This window comes from Perissodus microlepis, chromosome 9, assembly GCF_051167445.1.
Source record: "Perissodus microlepis isolate ML-2025 ecotype Zambia chromosome 9, ASM5116744v1, whole genome shotgun sequence".
In the NCBI taxonomy this organism is placed as follows: domain Eukaryota; kingdom Metazoa; phylum Chordata; class Actinopteri; order Cichliformes; family Cichlidae; genus Perissodus; species Perissodus microlepis.
This window is the reverse complement of record NC_140469.1, coordinates 30442072-30461814: the sequence shown is the minus strand read 5'-3', so window position 1 is coordinate 30461814 and position 19743 is coordinate 30442072. Positions and strand designations below refer to the sequence as shown.

General features: G+C 39.1%; 1 protein-coding gene and 1 pseudogene across 2 annotated transcripts in view; both read right to left on the bottom strand.

The window, feature by feature from the left end:
• The window catches only part of LOC146380810 (uncharacterized), an 82222-nt gene that overhangs the window by 13953 nt on the left and 48526 nt on the right, over window positions 1-19743 (bottom strand). The gene's annotated exons all lie outside the window — the stretch shown is intronic.
• On the bottom strand, window positions 117-9925 carry LOC146380812 (uncharacterized; annotated as a pseudogene). The gene is made up of 3 exons (XR_014801330.1): window positions 9872-9925; window positions 4875-5471; window positions 117-1304 (listed from the first exon to the last, which is right to left on the bottom strand). The product of XR_014801330.1 is annotated as an uncharacterized LOC146380812 (transcript).

Sequence of the window (19743 nt, the reverse complement as noted above, 5' to 3'; positions counted from 1 at the left end):
TGATAAACCTCCACCTCTGCCACTGAAAACAGTTAATCTGAACCTGAAATCATGGCTTAAACTACACATTTTATTTTTCACATCAAACTGTTTAAGAAAACACTAGACAGAGTTCATCAAATATAACTAATGCTTTAAGTGTATCAGGATTTCATAACACAAACTTCAAATCAACAAGAAAACAGCTGCAGAACATGTGAATCAAAATACATTCAATAACAAACAACATGTGGACTTCAAGGATACCGTAAAGACACTAAAGTGAAACTAGGCAACGACAGGTTTCAAAATCTTTAAAATGGTCATTATTCCCTCTATAAACAAGTACTTTTCAATAATCCAAATTGTAACTTTTGAACCACTAATTCTATATTTGGATATTTTTTAATATATTTGGTTTTCTGCAAATACTGTCCAATAGGTATATAGTACTGCAGAAACTGTAACCCCCTGCTTACATGTTTGTACCGAGTAGGAGATGCTCTCTATGTTATTGTACATCTGTATAACAACAATAAAGGGATTCTATTCTATTCCAGCTTCCTGAATGAAACATTCAGGATTATATACACTGCAGGCCCAGAAATCAGAGCTACCTCATCAGATCCAAGTGTAACATCAGCTGATACTCTTTACAGGAGACTCCATCTGAACTCTGTGGAGCCTGATCTCAAGGTTTCTAAGTCCAACCCTGAAACCTGAAGAAGATCTTTCTGTCTGTTCAGATTCATTGTGATCCAGTGATTTCAGTCCCGCATGATCACGCTGATGTTTGCTCAGAGCAGATAATGAAGTGAATGGTTTTGCACATTGGTAACAGTGAAACAGTTTATTTACAGCGTGGGATCGTTTGTATTTGGAATTTGAACTGAGATTCCTGAAGCTCTTGTCATACTGGTCACAGCTGAAATTCTCTTCCAGTGTGTTTGTTCATGTTTGCTACGACCAGATGATTGCGAGAAGCTTCTGTCACAGTGTCTGCACTTGTATGGTTTCTCTCCTGTGTGGACTCGTTTATGCACTTTAAGGTCACCTGCAGTGGTGAAGGATGACCCACACTGGTCACAGACGTGCTTTTTGACCCCACTGTGAATGAGTTCATGGTTTTTTAATTGACTCTGTGTGGGGAAGCCTCTCCCACATTCTTTGCAGTAGCTCATTTTGTCTCCAGTGTGCCTACGTTGATGTATTGTTAGGCTCCATTGATTACTGAACATTTTTCCACAAAGGTCACAGCGAAAGTCTTTCCCACCACCACAATGATGACAGGGTCGAGAACTGGATCCATCTGTGCCGCTCTGCTTCTAAACAAAGACACAAAGACAGTGTAAGTCAGGGAATTCCTTCAACATTTTTAATCCTGAACATCGCCTGAAATAAAGAGCATCTCTGCCCACATCCAATACATTTTACTGTTTACATTATAACGCTCAGCTTACTGGACAAAATAGACTCTTCATTTGTAAGTAATCTACTTAATGGGAATGGTTAAACACTTAGATGCTCTACTCTGGATGCTGCAAGATACTAACCCCAAGCTGCTCTCCAATTTGTCCATTGGAGTGTGAATGTTAGATAGAAAGGGGAGGCGCTTTTAAAACGTTACTTTTTCCATCATCAGGAGTTTAAATAGATTTGTGTCAGATTTGACTGAATATTCTGTACATGAAGTTTTAATGTCTTATTTAGCTTTGAACCATTGTATACTTCCCTTTGTTTGCCTTATATGACCTATTGTGCAGAAATCTGGGCACACACACACACACACCCCCAAAACAAACCATATTTCGATTCAATTTTTAAATTGCAAAAAAGAGCTATTGGAATAATAAATAAAGTTGGATATAGGGAGTCCACCAACCAGTTTTTTGTAGGATCATCTATGTTAAAAATCATGGACATTATACATTCTAAAACTTTAGAAATAATATACCTAGTGACGAAAAAGAATGTTCCAATTTGTATTTTAAGTATGTTTAAACTAAGAGATGGAAAATATGATTTGAGGGGGTCTTATAAGTTTGAAATAACATTGGTTCTCACTTTAGGTAAGTATAGATGCGTGTCAGTTTTGGGAGTGAAATTGAATACTTGAATGGACTTTTCGGTTACTGTATGATTGAGTACTTTTATGTAAAACAATAATCTGTTCTCCAATAGTTAATTCTGTTCATCTGGACATAGCGTTTCTTGGGAGAAACATTTCGTCACTCATCCAAATGACTTCTTCAGTCGCAGCTGACTGCAATTTCCCCAACCTTATAAACAGTACATTTGCATAATGACTGAAAACAGCCCACTGAGGAACAAATGGGCTGGGAGGTCAGTTCCTTAATCTTAATTATGCAAAGTCTCATGACCATTGATTAACAACCACTGACCAAAACCCACTGATCAAAGACCAATGATCAATGGCCATGAGTACCATTCACAGAGAGTTGGGGAATGGCTGCAATCAGAGCATTGTAAGATGGCGAAAGATGTACCCTTAGGCCCCCTCCTCGATTCAGAGATGATCTTTCCCTTTTCACGTAAATGGCCTCCTTGACTCCACACTCAAACCAGTGTTCCTCCTTGTCCAAGATGTGTACATCCTCATCATTGAAAGAGTGTCCACAACAGACGTTGGTGTGTTGGTGGTCCTTGTCGTCTGGGGCTGGGCGCTCATGCATGTACCGGCTCACTCCTGGTGGCCGATTGGCGGGGCCGGGCGCCTGTGGCCCGGCTGGGCTCCTTCCGGGGGGTGGGATGCCCTCAGGCCTCTGGCCTCTGGGCCTGAAGCTCGGTCCTCTCTGGCACAGCTGGCTGCCAGCGGAGCCCGCGGGCACGCCACTGCAACCCCCTCTGGCCTCTGCTCCGTAGCTGCCGGGTGACCTCTCGTTTGGGGCTCTACTCAGCTCTTCCCAGGAGGGTGGCACGGTTCCCCCCCCTTTGGTGGTCCTCCTCGGGTCCTTGTACTCTGGGGCCTCTGGATATCTGGGGCCTGGATCTCCTCCATACCTGCTTCATACCCTGGTGGACGGGGCTATGGCTCCCCACACTCCCTAGCAGATCGTTACATGGAGAAACCTTTGGAATACAAGCATGCTGATCCACACAGGTGTGCACACAGGTGTACACACGGGTGTTCACAGACGCGGACTACACCTTTCTTGGCTGCTGCCTCAAAGCACATTGTGCGCTGTCTATCTTGCGTGCTGCACAATATCGTTTATTATTTAGTATCTACTGTTATCTACTGCTAGCTAGTTTATTGTGATGGTGCTGTTTTTATTATGTTGCTCTTTGTTGTTTGCTTTCTCTTCTGTTTTTTTTCTCCATACAGGTGATCCAGGCGTTTTGTTTGTTTGTTTGTTTTTTCCTTTCTTCCCCCCCTTCTCACCGTCTCTTCTCCCCTTTGGTTTTCTTTCTCTCCCTCTCTTTCTTTCATTCTTTCTCCCTGTCCTATCCCCCAGTCATGTCTGTCCCGTTTGTAGCAACCGAAAATAAAATAAATACATAATTATAATAAAGGTCAATCAAATGGACCAATATGGCAAGGCCATGATGATCCACTTGGTAAAATAAATCCGCTTGGCATCTTTCTTGGCCTTAAGACAACAATTCTGATGGCTAAAGATCCAAACGGGACACACAAAAAAAAAGAGTGTCCACTGGCCTGTAGGTGTAAATAGACTGCAGAGTCCTGACGAGGTAGCTCTTCTGTGTTGTGACATCTGCTTCGCCAGAGGTTGTTTGGTTTCCCCGATGTATAAATCCTGGCAGTCCTCCTGGCACTTAACAGCGTACACCAGCGGTCACCAAACCCCGGGCCTCGGACTGGTACCGGTCCGTGAGTCGTTTGGTACCGGGCCGCGAGAGTTGAGGCTCAAGTGTGAAATGTATGGTTTTCAGGGTTTTTATCGGTTTTCAGCGTTATTTTGTTATCGTTTTTATCATTAACTCGGTTTTCCTGGGTCTTTTCACGTGTGTTATGAATAAATCTTTTTTTCGGTACCGGTACTAGTTTTATTTTGTTGTATTTATCCGCGACACCTTAAAGGCCGGTCCGTGAAAATATTGTCAGGCATAAACCGGTCCGTGGCGCAAAAAAGGTTGGAGACCGCTGGCGTACACTATGTTACTCTGTTTGTGTCAGGGGACCCGATCCTTGGGGTGGACCAGTTTTTGGCGCAGCGTGTTTTGGGGTTTAAAAGCCACAGAGACCCGGTGTTTAGAAATAATGTGTCTCAACTGCTCCGATACTCCTGACACATATGGGATCACTACAGGTTTTCGCTTGGGCAGCGGTTGTCCTTCTCTCCTGGATCAGCTGGAGCTTTCTTTAGGTGCCTTTCCAGCTTTAACAAAAGTCCAGCTGGGATAACCACATTTACTCAATGCATTCTTTGGTACATCTTTCGCCATCTTACAATGCTGTGATTGCAGCCATTCCCCAACTCTCTGTGAATGGTACTCATGGCCATTGATCAGTGGTCTTTGATCAGCGGTTTTTGGTCAGTGGTTGTTGATCAATGGTCATGAGAATTTGCATAATTACGATTAAGGAACTGACCTCCCAGCCCATTGTTCCTTCAGTGGGCTGGTTTCAGTCATTATGCAAATGTACTGTTTATAAGGTTGGGGAAACCTGCAGTCAGCTGAGACTGAAGAAGTCACTTGGATGAGTGATGAAACGTTTCTCCCACAAAACGCTACGTCCAGATGGACAGAATAAGCTTTTTGGAGATTTACTTTCCTGGATGATTGAGAATGCATCAAGACGATAATCTGTGTTGTTGTTGACCAAAATAAATTTCACTTCACTTTCGAAATTAAAATACATTCATTTAATACTTCAAAATAACTGCAACTGTAAAAATATAAATACATACCTCACAGTAACTGCACTTGTAGAGTCTCTTTCTGGTGTGAATTTTTTGGTGTTTTTTCAGGGAACGTGGCTCTTTAAAAGCCTTCTCACACAGGTCACATTTGTAAGGTCTCTCCTCAGTGTGGGTAAACATGTGCCCCTCTAAATCTTTTGAGTTCACAAAGACTTTTCCACACTGATCACAGCAGTAAACATCATTTTTGGTGTGAATGCGCCGGTGAACATTTCGGTGCCCTGGCTGGGTGAAAGTTTTTCCACAAATGTCACAACTGTATGGCTTGATTCCAGAGTGAATAACTTGATGAATTCGTAAGTACCTACTGCGAGCAAAGGCTTTACCACAGTGATCACAGCTGTACGCTTTAACTCCACTGTGGATGACTTGGTGTGATTTTAAGCTTCCATCCTGGGTAAAAGACTTTCCACACAATTCACAGCTGTAAGGTTTAACTCCACTGTGGATGACTTGGTGTGTTTTTAGGCGTTCAGCCCGGGTAAAAGATTTTCCACACAACTCACAGCTGTGTTTTTTCTCTCCCTTTCTTCTGTGAGGTTTGTCAGCCTCCTGAGAGCGCTGACTTCTTGCTCCATGTTGTTCCTACAGTGACAGAGATACAAACAGAAGCAGTGAGTGAAATACAGTCGTGGAACACACTGAAACTCCATTCAGGGTTTATACGCCTTTTTCAGTGTCAAATTCAAGCACTTTAAGCACTTTCAAGGTCCATTTTCAAGCTTTTCCAGCAACCCCCCGAAAATGAATGCGAATTTCAATTCGAATCACCTCAGTAAGATCATGTGGGAATAAAAAATAAAAAATAAAAAAATAAAATCATCCTAGGTGAACTTAAACACCTTTGTAACCCCTTTGTTAAGACATAGAAAAACGCACCACACAAAAATACTGCAAAAGGAAACGGTCGCCTTATATACATTAGGGCTGCCACGATTAGTTGACTAGTCACGATTACGTCGACTATCAGAATCGTCGACGACTAATTTAATAGTAGACGCGTCATTTGAAGCTTTGTAAGATGCCAAAAGACACAGGAATAAGTAGTAGGATTTAAGAGTGTAATAACGGACTGAAACAGAAGATGGCAGCACTGCATGTACAAGGATGCCAGCTGCCGTTAAACCCCGAAGAAGAAGAAGAAGCTCTGTCCCAGAATTCATAGCGCGGCCCAGCTCAGTTTCCAACAATGGCGGCAGCTAGTTAGTTTTAATATTACTCTTATTATTCTTTCTGGGTCACAAAATAAACACTTAACATGTTTTCAGGCGAGAATGTAGCTGTGTAAACTTCAAATATCTGTTCAGTTTATCAAGACACCACATATTTTCAGAAGCGCTCCGACGTTTTCGGAGACGTCCGTTACCCACCAGCTCGATAGCTAGCCGGGGGCAAGGTCACTAGAGCCCGTGAGAGCACCGGACTCCCGGCAAATCGTTTTCAAACCCACCGCCGTCTTTCGCTACTCAGGTTAAATATATATAAGTCACTTAGATAACTTAATAATGTTATTGTTTGGCTTTTTTCAGTTTTTTATTTGTTCCTGAGTAAATCGGCTGAGTTTATTGAACTCCACCGAAACAATCTGCACATTTCATTAAAATTTAATAAACTACCATCTTGTCTTTATTTTTAGTTAGCACATATCTTAATCACTTCAAGCTGCAAGCTAGTGGTAGTTATATAAGAGCAGATGCTGCTGGTGCAATAAGCTGTCCGTTTTAGGTACAATGGATGCATGATCTGATTAGTCGACTAATCGCAAAAATAATCGGTGACTAGTCGACTATCAAAATAATCGTTTGTGGCAGCCCTAATATACATAGTGTATAAACTCAAAATGCACATTTCACTTACAACTAAAGATGTGAAAATGTGAATAAACCAACTTGTTAGAGATATTCTTCTGTTGAAAAAACAAAAGAAATAAATAAGTCTTCTCAGCAGATAATGATGCTTCTTTCCTGTGTGACAAAGAAGTAGGAGACAGATGTTTGTTTGTTTCTCGCCCTATGACAGCTGGGATAGGCTCCAGCGACCCCCGCGACCCTGAAAAAGGATAAGGGGAAGCAAATGGATGGATGGATGTGTGTTTGTTTTTTAAGTTCATTTCCAATAAAACAGTTTTATTGCTAGCTACATTGCTGTCTGTATTATTGCTAAAGTCCTAAATGATCACCTTTAAAGTGTTTGTGCTAATAACATCATGTACAGTCACACAGGCATGGAGAACAGCACTGACTGGGAGAGGCGTTAAATAGATCACATAGTTCAATTCAACATATTCAACAAGACTTGAAGAATGCACAAGCATCTACTTAAAATCTTTTTAATTTATCATCTGTGATGTTATTATGTACAATTCCAATGTATTTTGTTCATCTCCCCAAATAAACAGGCAGCCTTAAAGTATGAAATATTCATATACAAATACACATATAAATGTGTCTACAGGCCTCAGTGTGAGCATGAAGACATTTATAATGTAGTAGTTTAATGTGTAGGTGCTGACAATAAACACATTTTGAATGAAAGCCGGGGAACTTTGGTAGCACAGAAACAAGTGGCTATTCTTTGTGAACACATGGATCGGTCCCTCATATTACCATTATTTCACCCAAAGGCACCAAGTTAATACTCAAAAAAGCTGCAGCAATACACACAAATATAAACAGTACTTGGTGACAATTTTGCTTTTAGCCTTTAACCTTCTGGGTTCAAGGGTATAATTGGCCGTTTTTGACTACTTTTGATTTGGCCTCTATATTTCACCTTTAAAAACTGTTTATCTTGCCAATCTGTTATTTTCTCATTTTGACAAACTGTATCAGCACAATTTATCCAAATTCAGACAAAATTTAAAATACGAGTAGAAAGTGATATTTTTGACTGTAAAAACCACAAGCATGTTTAAGGAATCATTTTCATAACTTGAAATGCAAATAGAAATTGTACTTTTTAAAAAAAATATGCACAAATTTTGCAAACAACAAAGTTTTATGGTACTATTTACCTAAAAAATGCAGCCAAGGCTCAGATGTTTTTTATATAACAATTTCAAGCTATTTATAGACCAATCAGGTGTTCTGCATCAAATAAGAAGACACACATTATTTATGTAAATCCACTATAGTGTGTGTCCACTATAACACAGATGAGAACAGCACAGGGATAAACCTGCAGGTCTGACAGCAGGTGTGTCACTCAGCGTTTACACTGCAATCTACCTTTGGTGGCTTTTTTGCAGCAACTGTGACATTCACTAGTATAATTGACAGTGTTGGGTAAGTTACTTTAAAAAAGTAATTAATTACTAATTACAATATTGTATTTAAAATACTTATCTAATTACTGTGTCAGAAAAGTAACTTAATTACTAAATAAATAATTTAACTAAATACTTCTTAAAATCCCTATAAACCTTGAATGGGCAAACAATAGAAATTAAACTCTTTAAACAATAAATAACGTTTTTTAAAGACAGAGACTGTACAGTAAGCAGCGGTAGCATCTCTTCTACAATGTAGCCTGCAATCATTTTTTTAAGCTCACCTTCAGACGCTTTCTGTGCTGCTGAAGTAAAATCAAGCTTTGCCTGCTTAGCAGGAGCTGCCGCGGTGTTATCCATGGATGATGAACAAGAATCACCCAGAAGTGTTCGTCTATGCTCTCGTGTCAGGCGCTTCAGTAGATTACTTGTGCTATTAACAGCAGCCGATAGTTTTTTCTTCCCAGGACATAGCTTACATATTACTGTAATGTTCTTGTCTGCTTGTTTCAGAAAAGTGAAGAGACGGGAATATGTCCATTTCATAAAACAGCCACTCGCTTCAGCCAAGTCCGACATCTTCTGCTTTAGAATACGACTGTGCAGCAAACTGGTGCGAAATTACGTACAGCTGCACTACAACGATGCTAAAGCGGCAGAGTTTACTTCTATGTTTAGAAGACAAATTATTGAAATTAAATAATGATGTTCAGTAATTAGTTACTCTACTTTTTCAGTGGAAAAGTAATTTAATTACAGTAACGCGTTACTAAGTAACGCATTACACCCAACACTGATAATTGACACACAAAACAAAACAACGACTACACTACACACTAACTACACAAGATGACACTAACTTGAGACTCCAAATACGGTAAAACATCACAAATCTCTCACGTATCAAAACTCTCTCTCTTTCGCTCACTCGCTCTCTCTCGCTGGTCATTCCTAAAACTTCCCCCTCTTCCCAAACAACCAGATGCCACATGTTGCCATATAATTTTCAATTCAATTGATTGGTTGAAATGGTATATTTTTCCACCAATAGGGAAGGAGTGCTTTTCCTTTTTCTTTTTTCAATCACAAGCAAAGTGTGTTTGCTAGTAGTGATGGGATTTCCGGCTCCTTTTATAGAACCGGCTCGGCTCACTAAAAAGAGACGGCTCTTTCGGCTCCCAACCAGCTCTTCAGGTTGGTTGATGGTTTAATTAATTTATTATTAACAAAAATATAAAATTATGCAAAAAAAAAAAAAAAAAAAAAAAAAAAAAAAAAAAAAAGAGAATTACTACAGTGGTTTTATTTATATATGTTTATATATAAATATATGCGGTGGCCCCTAGAGACAAAGCACGTACAAACTCCAAAACACATTTCTGTAGGTGTGTTACCACCACCTTCTGGTGAGAGTATCACACTACAATGATGAGCTACAATCAGAGTTGCAATGAAAACAATGACACAATTGAAAAAAATATTGATTACTTGAGAAAATTATTAAAACATTCAGACGAGTTCAGCTGATGATATTTTTGTTTCATTGTGTGATCATAAAATATGATGTTTGTATTTTCTTGTATATTGTGTGGTTTTTGTTTGTGAATGTAGATTCTCTATTTATGAAGGAGCCCAGGATGGAAAAGATAAAGCTTCTGTTAACAACCAGCTGTGCACACAGTTTCAATAACAGTGCAACTGTAATATTTTTCCTCACCTTTTGTGTTGAAGTCATTGTTTCCTCTGTAGTGGCTGAGCTGAGTCCAAATGGCTGAAACACACAAACAGCGTATATATTTTTTATTTATATATATTTTTGTCAGGGATAAAATACATGTATATTCTTTCTATACATCTCTCACGCACACACACTCACACACAGTTTGTAAAATCCTTGTCTGGATTCTAAAAACAACGTCTCTGTGAAGGTTCTCAGGCATCCAGGTTGTGGTAATTTAAGGAGCTTACACTGTGCTAGCCAAAAGACTCAATTTTGCCACGTTTCCACAACTGCTGCCCATAGTGGAGCTCATCACAGCCAGGGAAACCACCATAAAGATTAATAAATTACCACAACCTAAATCAGAACAAATCAGGATCAAAGTCTCAGCCACTGTCTCCAGTGCCAAAGTTTCTACATCAAACCTTATAATACAAGAAAAGAAAGCAGTCACATCCCTGAGAAAAAGACAACCGTTGTTCGTAACACATTGGATTATCAAACAAAAATTACTACTCTCCTCAGTGGCAACAACAACAAAAAAGTTTAGTTCCCTATGAATTCAAACATGGTGATAGAGATGGTTCTCACAAGTTAATCTGGCTGTATAATGAACAGACAAAAAATGATCCCTGTTGTCTTTCACCCTCTACACTGCAGACCTCTCCATCAACTCCCCACGCTGCCACCTACAGGTGAGGACTGTGATGAGCCCTCACCTGTATAGGTACCTGGGTGTTCACTTGAATAAACTGGACTGGAGCCACAACACTGCGGCTGAGGTCATTTGGAGTCCAGGGAGCACTCTAAAGACCGTCTATGACTCTGTGGTGGCATCTGTCATTTTTACAGTGTTGTATGTTGGAGCAGCAGTTTATCGACAGCTGAGAGGAAGAGGTTGGATGAACTCATCAGGAAGGCCAGCACTGTTCTGGGATGCACCCTAGACCCAGTGCAGGTGGTGGGAGACAGAAGGATTCTGGCCAAAATAACATCTCTGATGGACAGAGTCTCCCAGCCCATGCATGTAAATGTTGCTGAACTGCAGAGATTCTTCAGTGACAGACTGCTGCATCCTCGATGCATGAAGGAGCGTTTCCGCAGGTCCTTCCTCCCTGCAGCTGTCAGACTGGACAATCAACACTGCTCCCAACAAACATAGATGTTTACATCAGCGCCGTAACTGCACTATTTTACCAACCGATTCAAACTACAACCTGGGTTTGCCCCTTATCTGTATTTAATTTTAGTAACTGTACAGTACTCTGTTTTTGGTAACTATTGTCCTTGAAGTAAATTTGTTAAAAAATTGTGTATGTTTCTGTTCCGTGTCCTGTTTGTTTGTATATGCATTTTTCTTGCTACTGTTACAACCAAATTTCCCCTTGTAGGACAATTAAAGGATTATTCCATTCTATTCTAACAATGACTGGTTTTGGTCTTTACATTCCACATCGCTGGCATTGCATCTTTCAACATGTTTCTGGGTGGCAGTAATGAACTGAACGACATTTGAGACTGCTCCAGCTGCTATATGATAGTCAGTAGATCTGCTACAAACTGGAGATCATATGCAAGTTTTGCAAATTAAATCATGAATATTCCTAACTTAGCATTAAAAAGAAAGATTCCTAACTCTCCTCCACACTCAAAAATGGATGACAAACCAACTGACACACCTGTGTCACTCACTTTCTTAAATCCACCCACTCTCACAGGGTTGACTCAATCACACTGGGTCTATTTATTACTAATCACAGTGTAACTAATCACTGTAAATTCACAGTAAATGCCATTGCCTTACAAATATTTATTAAATTGACCATACGTATATAAACTGTATATAACTACCAACTCTCTTTGTGGATATAATTTGGCATTTCTTACTGATGTAGATAAATACATAATGATTTCATTCAGTTTAAAGGTTTATTTGCAAGACGCAAAAAGAGAAAAAATTGAAAGTTACAAATGTATTGTGTATGAAACAAATTCAAACGTCGGGGAAGTGTGTCACAGGTTACTCTGGCTGTAGACTATGGCACTTGGCCACAGGTGGCGCTAGTTGACTCGACACCATTTGAGTACACTAGTGATGGGAATTCCCACTCTTTTTAGAGAACCGGCTCTTTCAGCTCGACTCACTACAAAGATCCAGCTCTTTTGGCTCCCAACCGGCTCTTCAGGTTGTTTTGTTGCTTTAATTAAATTATTATTAACAACAATATAAAATAATGCACAAAATGAATTACTCATGTTAAAAAAAAAAAGAAGTAGTTTTACTTGTATATGTTTATTAGGGCTGCCACAAACGATTATTTTGATAGTCGACTAGTCACCGATTATTTTTGCGATTAGTCGACTAATCAGATCATGCATCCATTGGACGTAACACGTACATCTTATTGCACCAGCAGCATCTGCTCTTATATAACTATCATTAGCTTACAGCTTTAAGTGTTTAAGATATGTGCTAACTAAAAATAAAGACAAGATGATAGTTTATTGAATTTAAATGAAATTTCCAGATTGTTTCAGTGGAGTTTAATAAACTCAGCCGTCTGGTCCTTGCCATCTAAAATATAACAGGATACCGGAGTACAATCAGTTGTCTGCTTGACGTTTATTCAGCTGTGTAAAAACTATAACTTTAATCTCAGCCAAACCGATTTACTCAGGAATAAATAAAATACTGAAAAAAGCCAAACAATAATATTTTATCTAAGTGACTTATATATCATGTTTAACCTGAGTAGCAAAAGACAGCGGTGGGTTTGAAAACGATTTGCCGGGAGTCCGGTGTTCTCACCGGCTCTAGTGAGCCTTGCCCCCGACTAGCTATTGAAAATATGTGGTGTCTTGATAAACTGAGCAGATATTTGAGGTTTACACAGCTACATTCTCGCCTGAAAATATGTTAAACGTTTATTTTGTGACCCAGAAAGAATAATAAGAGTAATATTAAAACTCACTAGTTGCCGCCATTGTGGGAAACTGAGCAGGGCCGTGCTATGAATTCTGCGACACAGCTTCTTCTTCTTCGGGGTTTAACGGCAGCTGGCATCCTTGTACATGCAGTGCTGCCATCTTCTGTTTCAGTCCGTTATTACACTCTTAAATCCTACTACTTATTCCTGCGTCTTTTGGCATCTTACAAAGCTTCAAACGACACGTTGACTACAAAATCAGTCGTCGACGATTTTGATAGTCGATGTAATCGCGACTAGTCGACTCGTGGCAGCCCTAGTGTTTATATATAAATATATATGCGTGCTAGCGACAACGCATGTACAAACTCCAAAACACATTTGCAGCGTTAACTGAACTTCCAAAACAGAGCTACCTAGATCACTTTAATTACACAATTGAAAGCATATGTGTATTGTTTGTGTATTTATACACAAGCACTCATATATATTCAAATAATTAAAAATAAAATGTTCATTTGTGGGTTTTGATAATCGATTTATCGATTAAAATCGATTCTGGCTTGGATAACGTGATATTGATTCATTAAAATCCTGAATCGATTTTTTAATATAAATTTATTTTGCCCTCAGGTGAAACCTCACAAAATTTCAACAACAACCAAACAGCTAAAACAGTAAATGAGAGCAGGAACACGGATTCTGCACAAAGACGTAAACACAAAGCGCAGACCCGCGGATCAGAATCAGTGAGATGTCGCCTTTCTCACCTGACGGCACGGACACGGTCGGTGCTGACAGCCGACAGCTCGCTGATTCTGATGTTTCGGCGGGTCCGCGCTTTGTGTTTATGCCCTTTTTGCGCTGATTCTAAAGCTGCAGGTTTTATCTCTCACCAAACAATATTGACCGAACCAGGAGCAAAAGTAGATCCAAACTACGCTTCACATAAACTTTGCCATGGATTCCCTCTTAGTTTTGCCGTTTTGCTTCCACCATGATAAAAATCACACTTCATGCACAGCTCTCTCTCTCTCTGTACTTCAAGAACAGTTTCCCGTCTAAAAAAATCTGTTTTCTGCATTATTCGCTTGCTTGTTACGCACAAGACTACCGTTGTTTACAGCGCTGTCGGCCGCTGTTGTTTTTTTTCCTTTTACTTACTTCCGAGCTTAGCAGTGTCTCTAATAAAACCGCTGTAACTTCAGAGGTAATGTTCATATGTTGATTAATGGTTTTCTTTTGTTTTTGACGTACTGCAGAATATTTTTATAAAATCCCAGGCCAGGAAAATCACCTTCATGTTTTTCTGTGTTTTATCTTCAGCTACTTTGACACAAAGGCATCTGCTGTGATGCTCACACCTTTGATAAAGTTTTGCGAGTGTCAGCTCCCTTTTTATAGATACAAAAATATGTAAATGTACTGATCTGAATTAGAATATTTCTGACTGTCTGAAGCAAAATTTCCCAGATTCAAATAGAATCGAATCGTGGATCGAATCGATTCGGGACCTTGTGGATCGGAATCGAATCTAGAAATCAGTGATGATACCCAGCCCTAATTAAACCTAAATTAAAATATGAAAACAAAAACAAGATGCACATTCTCTGTCATATGGACCTGCATGAATAAACTTTCTGAATCCTTTATCATCCGCAACTGAAAATAGTTGTGGATCATTACTATACCTTTCTAATGTGACGTTGTTGTCCCTGGCTCTCTCTCTCTTTCCCTCCAGCTCTGTTCCTGTGCAACTGCGTAACTACCGCCCCCCCTCCTCCCAGTACAAAGCACAGGCTCGTGTGCAGAGTGAAGTGAAAAAAAGTGTGAGAGAGAGAGGGTGAGAAAAAAAAAAGAAAGAAAAAACCAACAACAACATGGCTCCCAATAAGGAGTCGGCTCGCATCGTTCACTTTAAGGATCCGACTCTAAGAGCCGTTTCGTTCGCGACCGACACATCACTAGAGTGCACACATAGTAAACTGCACGCTTTAGTTGTGAAGCGAAAACACTGAAATCTGAGTAATAAATGGTACAAGGGTAGCGATAACGACGACAAGATTCTCCATAGCGTTTACTGTTGGTGTACCGTGAAGAGCATCATTGTGGTGACGTTTGTCTGTTTGCCGTTTTCGCGATCACCTCGTGAGAATATCACAAGGTAAACGCGACATTTTAAAATACTTTGTTCAACAGCAAGAAGACTGACGGATTGTGTTTGAGAGAACCTCAAAAATGTCACAGATAAAAGATTTGGTGTTTTTGCTGGTTTGTCAGTAGCGGCTCCTCAAAAGCATGTCTACCATACAGCTGTTCGACTTACGCCACTTAATCTGGAACACCGGTTAGCTACGGTTAGCTTTTAGCCCAACATCGATCTCGGCTCGCTTGTCGCGCATCCACCTCACGCACACAGTTTTCGACGGGCCGACGCTGAGACGCGGCGTCCTATCCCGTCTATTTGGAGCTCACAAAATGCCGCAGCAGCGCAGCATGACTCCATCTAGCTGAGCTTGCTGGCGTTTTACTAAATCCAAACGTTTTGGTCGGCTATAGACGGTTTTTATGTAGTTTCGACGGACTTTACAATTTTACATTAAACCAGAACTTAAATAGAAAAAGACGAAATAGCACCATGGTTTGGACCCTGCGACCTATCGCGCCGCTATCCAAAAAAACAAAAACCACTGCAATACACTCTCTCACTCTCAACGTGTTCACAATAAACCGAGAACAGACACCGAGGAGAGCAGCAGAAGACCTCATTCAGGAGCTAAACTCAACATGAACTGAACTCACAGTAAAGTTAGCTCGGTGCTTACCTTTAGATGAGCCCACAAACCGAGAGAAACTCCGTGATGAAGCTGGAACTCTTTCCTAACACAGGAAACAGATCAGGGAGCAGAGACCCACGTGGTTCACGCTGATCTCAGCTACGATCCTGGAGACAAGGGCGGGCAGATCTATGCACGTATCGATCCAAACGTTGGTAGAGGTATATGATCGATACTTTAGCTTTTTTCTTTCGTCCAAGGTCACTACTTCACTCCCGCTTCATGAAAAAAGCAGCTCTTTCTGCTCGACTACTCTGCTACTTTGCTCCGCCCCCTTCTTCCTGCTCTGCTTTAAATCGTTGCTGTGCGGTAACGTGACTTGGAAACTACATTTGGGCTACAGAGATGGAGGAGAATCGTGTGGAGATACTTTACTGCTGTAAATGCAAACAACAATCCAGTCAGAGGTCACTGACACTGACAGAGTCTTCTCAGAGAGTCCAAGAATATTCAGGTCACTCATTTAGTGCTAAAAGTAAAGTTTCAGTTATGTCTCATGCTGGTCCTTCATGGGCTGATTACATATAAACTAAAAACTAACATTAAAAGTAATGTCAGCTTTCGTGTCAATGTATAATTATTGTATTGGAATTGAATTAAAAATTTTTGGAATTCAAACTTTAATTGTTTTTATGTCCGAATAATGTAAACACTTTTTGTGTTTCTTGTAAAATCATTCTTATTGATGTAGCACATTTAAAACAACAGAAGTTGATCCAAAGTGTTTTTCAGACAAACACATTTACATTCCACATCTCCAAAGATCACAGTTTCAAAATGTGAAAAACTGTGAAAGCTGCATTGGTTGTTTTAATCAACACAACAAAACACACCAACAGTGGAAAGCAAAATTCACACACATTTCATTTATTTATTTCACACTTGGTTCAACAGTTTCAACAGTTTTCTTTCAGACAAACAAACCATACTTTCTTTCGGTATAGCACTGCAACCATGCGTGAAGTGGGAGCAGGAAGAAGAAAATATTCTTATTAAACCCTGCCCCCTGTCTCTGATCTAACTTATATTACAAGTGGGCACCAAAAACCAAGGAACAAACTAACATATATCTCCAGGTCCTAACGCAGACAAAACAAATTTACAATCAGCAATATACCACTTCACATAATAACAAGGAGAAAAGAAAAGTGAATAGAATAAAATGAGGCAAAAAATGTAAAAAATAAATAAATAAATCTTCAATTTTCAAATTTCAATCTTCAGTTAACTCCAATTTCATACATATTCTTCATATTGAATTATCATCTAACAATTTTTAAAACAATGTAAATTTGTACAATTATTATATTATATTATAATGAAGAGAGTTCCACAGTCATATACCCCTAACCGTTGGACTCATTAATCTTTGTGTAGTCCTAGCTAGCTGATGCTTAAAATGAAATTTCCTTCTGTCTTCTCCCTCCAAACACATTGAAAATAAACTTTGTAACTTGAAAGGCAAAATATTATTTTTAGCCTTAAACATAATTAATAGTGTCCGTAGTTTCACTAAATATCCTAATTTTAATAGTTTTGGTTTATAAATAATTTATTTGGATGTTCTCTATATTTAACGTTATGAATCATTCGTATCACTTTCTTCTGTATTAATTTTAGAGGGTTTATAGTATTCACCAATGTATTTCCCCAAACTTCCACACAATAACTAAAGTATGAGAAAATCAACGAAAAACATAAAATGCTCATTGATTTGTAGTCTAATAAATCTTTTACATTTCTCAAAATATAAATGTTTTTGACCATCTTCTTTCTAATGTACTCAATTTGTGATTTCCACGTCAAATTTTCATCTACTATTACACCCAAAAAGCGAAACTCTTTCAATCAGTTCTCCATTAATGGACATAATAACTTCTTCCTTTACACAATTGTCAAATATCATCAATTTTGTTTTTGTCAGATTCAAAGATAATTTATTTACATCAAACCATTTCTTAAAAAATTACATCTCAGAAACCATGATTTCATATCTTTCAAATTCTCTCCTGAGCAATTTGTGTCATCTGCAAATAAAATAAAATTTAACCTTTTTACCTTGAGGAACGCCCAATACAATCTTCAATCTTTCAGAGGTGTCCTCGAAACAATGTACATATTGCAACCCATTTTCTAAATAACTCCTTAACCAATTCAATGCCACTCCTCTCACACCATAATTATACAATTTAGAAATCAAAATAGAATGTTGTAACGTGTCAAAAGCTTTTTTGTTTAAATCAACAAATACCCCAACTGTGTATTTATTATTATGGGTTGCAGATGAAATATCTTCAATGAAAGTCAATAATGCCAATGCCGTTGATCTGTTTTTACAAAATCCAAATTGATTTTCATTTATAAGTTGTTTTTTCTTTTGTCAATAAAACTATCAAGTCTTTGCGCAAAGAGTTTCAAGAACTGTTACTACCCGGCTCAAAAGCTGCAACACAAAAAAGGAGATGAATACTAGAGTGTTAGTGAGAAGAGGTTTTAATCCTAAAATGCATAGCAGGTTGGCTAACATGGCTGGTACCACCCAGGCATGGCTAGTATGGCTTCCTGAAAGCCTGCCTCAGATATGCTTTTACCAACACCTGACTAGGTGGGGCCAATTAGCACCAGCTGAACATACTGAGGAGATTAGTGGCTGCAGAGGGACGTAACACCTCCTCCCTCAAAAGGGTTCCTCTAGGACCCCTAATTTTTTTGAAAAGCCCCTCTGGACCTTGATCCCTCCAAAATAAGCTTGAGCCAAAGCACAAACTTGAGTACTTTATTACCAGCTCTCCTAACACAACTAAATATTCAAATGGCCTTAGTTGGCATTTTTAAACATGTCATATTATCAGCACGATATGGCTTCTGTCAGTCTGCCCCAGGGCAGCTGTGGGTACAACTGTAGCTTGCCTCCATCATTGTGTGAATGTGAGAGTGAATGAATAGTGGAATTGTAAAGTGCTTTGGGTGCCTAGAAAAGCGCTATATAAATGCAATCCATTATTATTATTATTAACACTATCACTCACCCACTTAAAAGTAAAACAAACTGATAGTGATGGTCCGCTTGAAGCTGACGCTCCGGTGCGTGTGTCAAAAAAATCAACACACTGCTTCAGAAGCACTGTGTCGAAGCTTGATTCGTTTGGCCAGAGTCACGTGATCAGTGACGTCGGAGCTTCATTTAGAACGTGACTGCTTCGGTGTCTCGTTCAATGCTTTATAAGGAAGTGAATAATTCGCAGGATTTGTGGAGTGTTTTGATGGTGACAGATAGCAAACCACTGATATTTCTACTGAGAGATATGGAGCCAGCGAGGAAGAGAGGAGTTTCTATTGTGTGGGAGTATTTTGAGTTGATTTTGGTCAATTGGGTGGGTTTTCCAGCTTTGTGTTCTTGTTTTTTGCTTTTGTTTTGTGCGTGTTTATTTTATCTGAAAACGGGAAAAACTTAAGATGTCAAAAAATCTGCTTTTCATAATATAAATATAATTAAATAACTTTAGAAAGACTTCCATTTGACTCTTTACATTTAATGTTATAGAAAGATATATTTAATTTATTAAATAATCTTAAACTCTTAGTCTGCAAAATGTGCAGCAATTTAATTTATTTATTCTCTTTAGCTGATAGTTTGTGGGGCCCAGGTAGACTGTATAACTGCATCTCTACCAGTTTCTCTGCACTCCAGCCTCTTCTGTTCCATGTGAAGGGATTTTCCTTAATGCAGGAGAAAGTATCTCCACGAAAAGGAACAGGTTCGGCCATTGCACAGTGGAACAAATTTTCTTCTTAAATTAAAATTAAAAAGGGTTACCTTAAATGCATCATGTTGTAATTTGCAAGTTCATAAGCATTTCTTCGTTCCAGTTCACAATCAATTCTACACCCAGGTCAAAAATATGTATAGGAAAATTTCCCTAATATAATATTATTTATAAATATACCCTTCCGGCGAGTACATGGAGGTGGGACCTCACAGCAGAAGCATACTCCATAATGTGTTGTACATTATTATATGTATATTATATGTAACGTGGTATTTTTCAATTATTGTATTTACCAACATCAAGAAGTCACAAGTAAAGAAAGACCACACAATGGT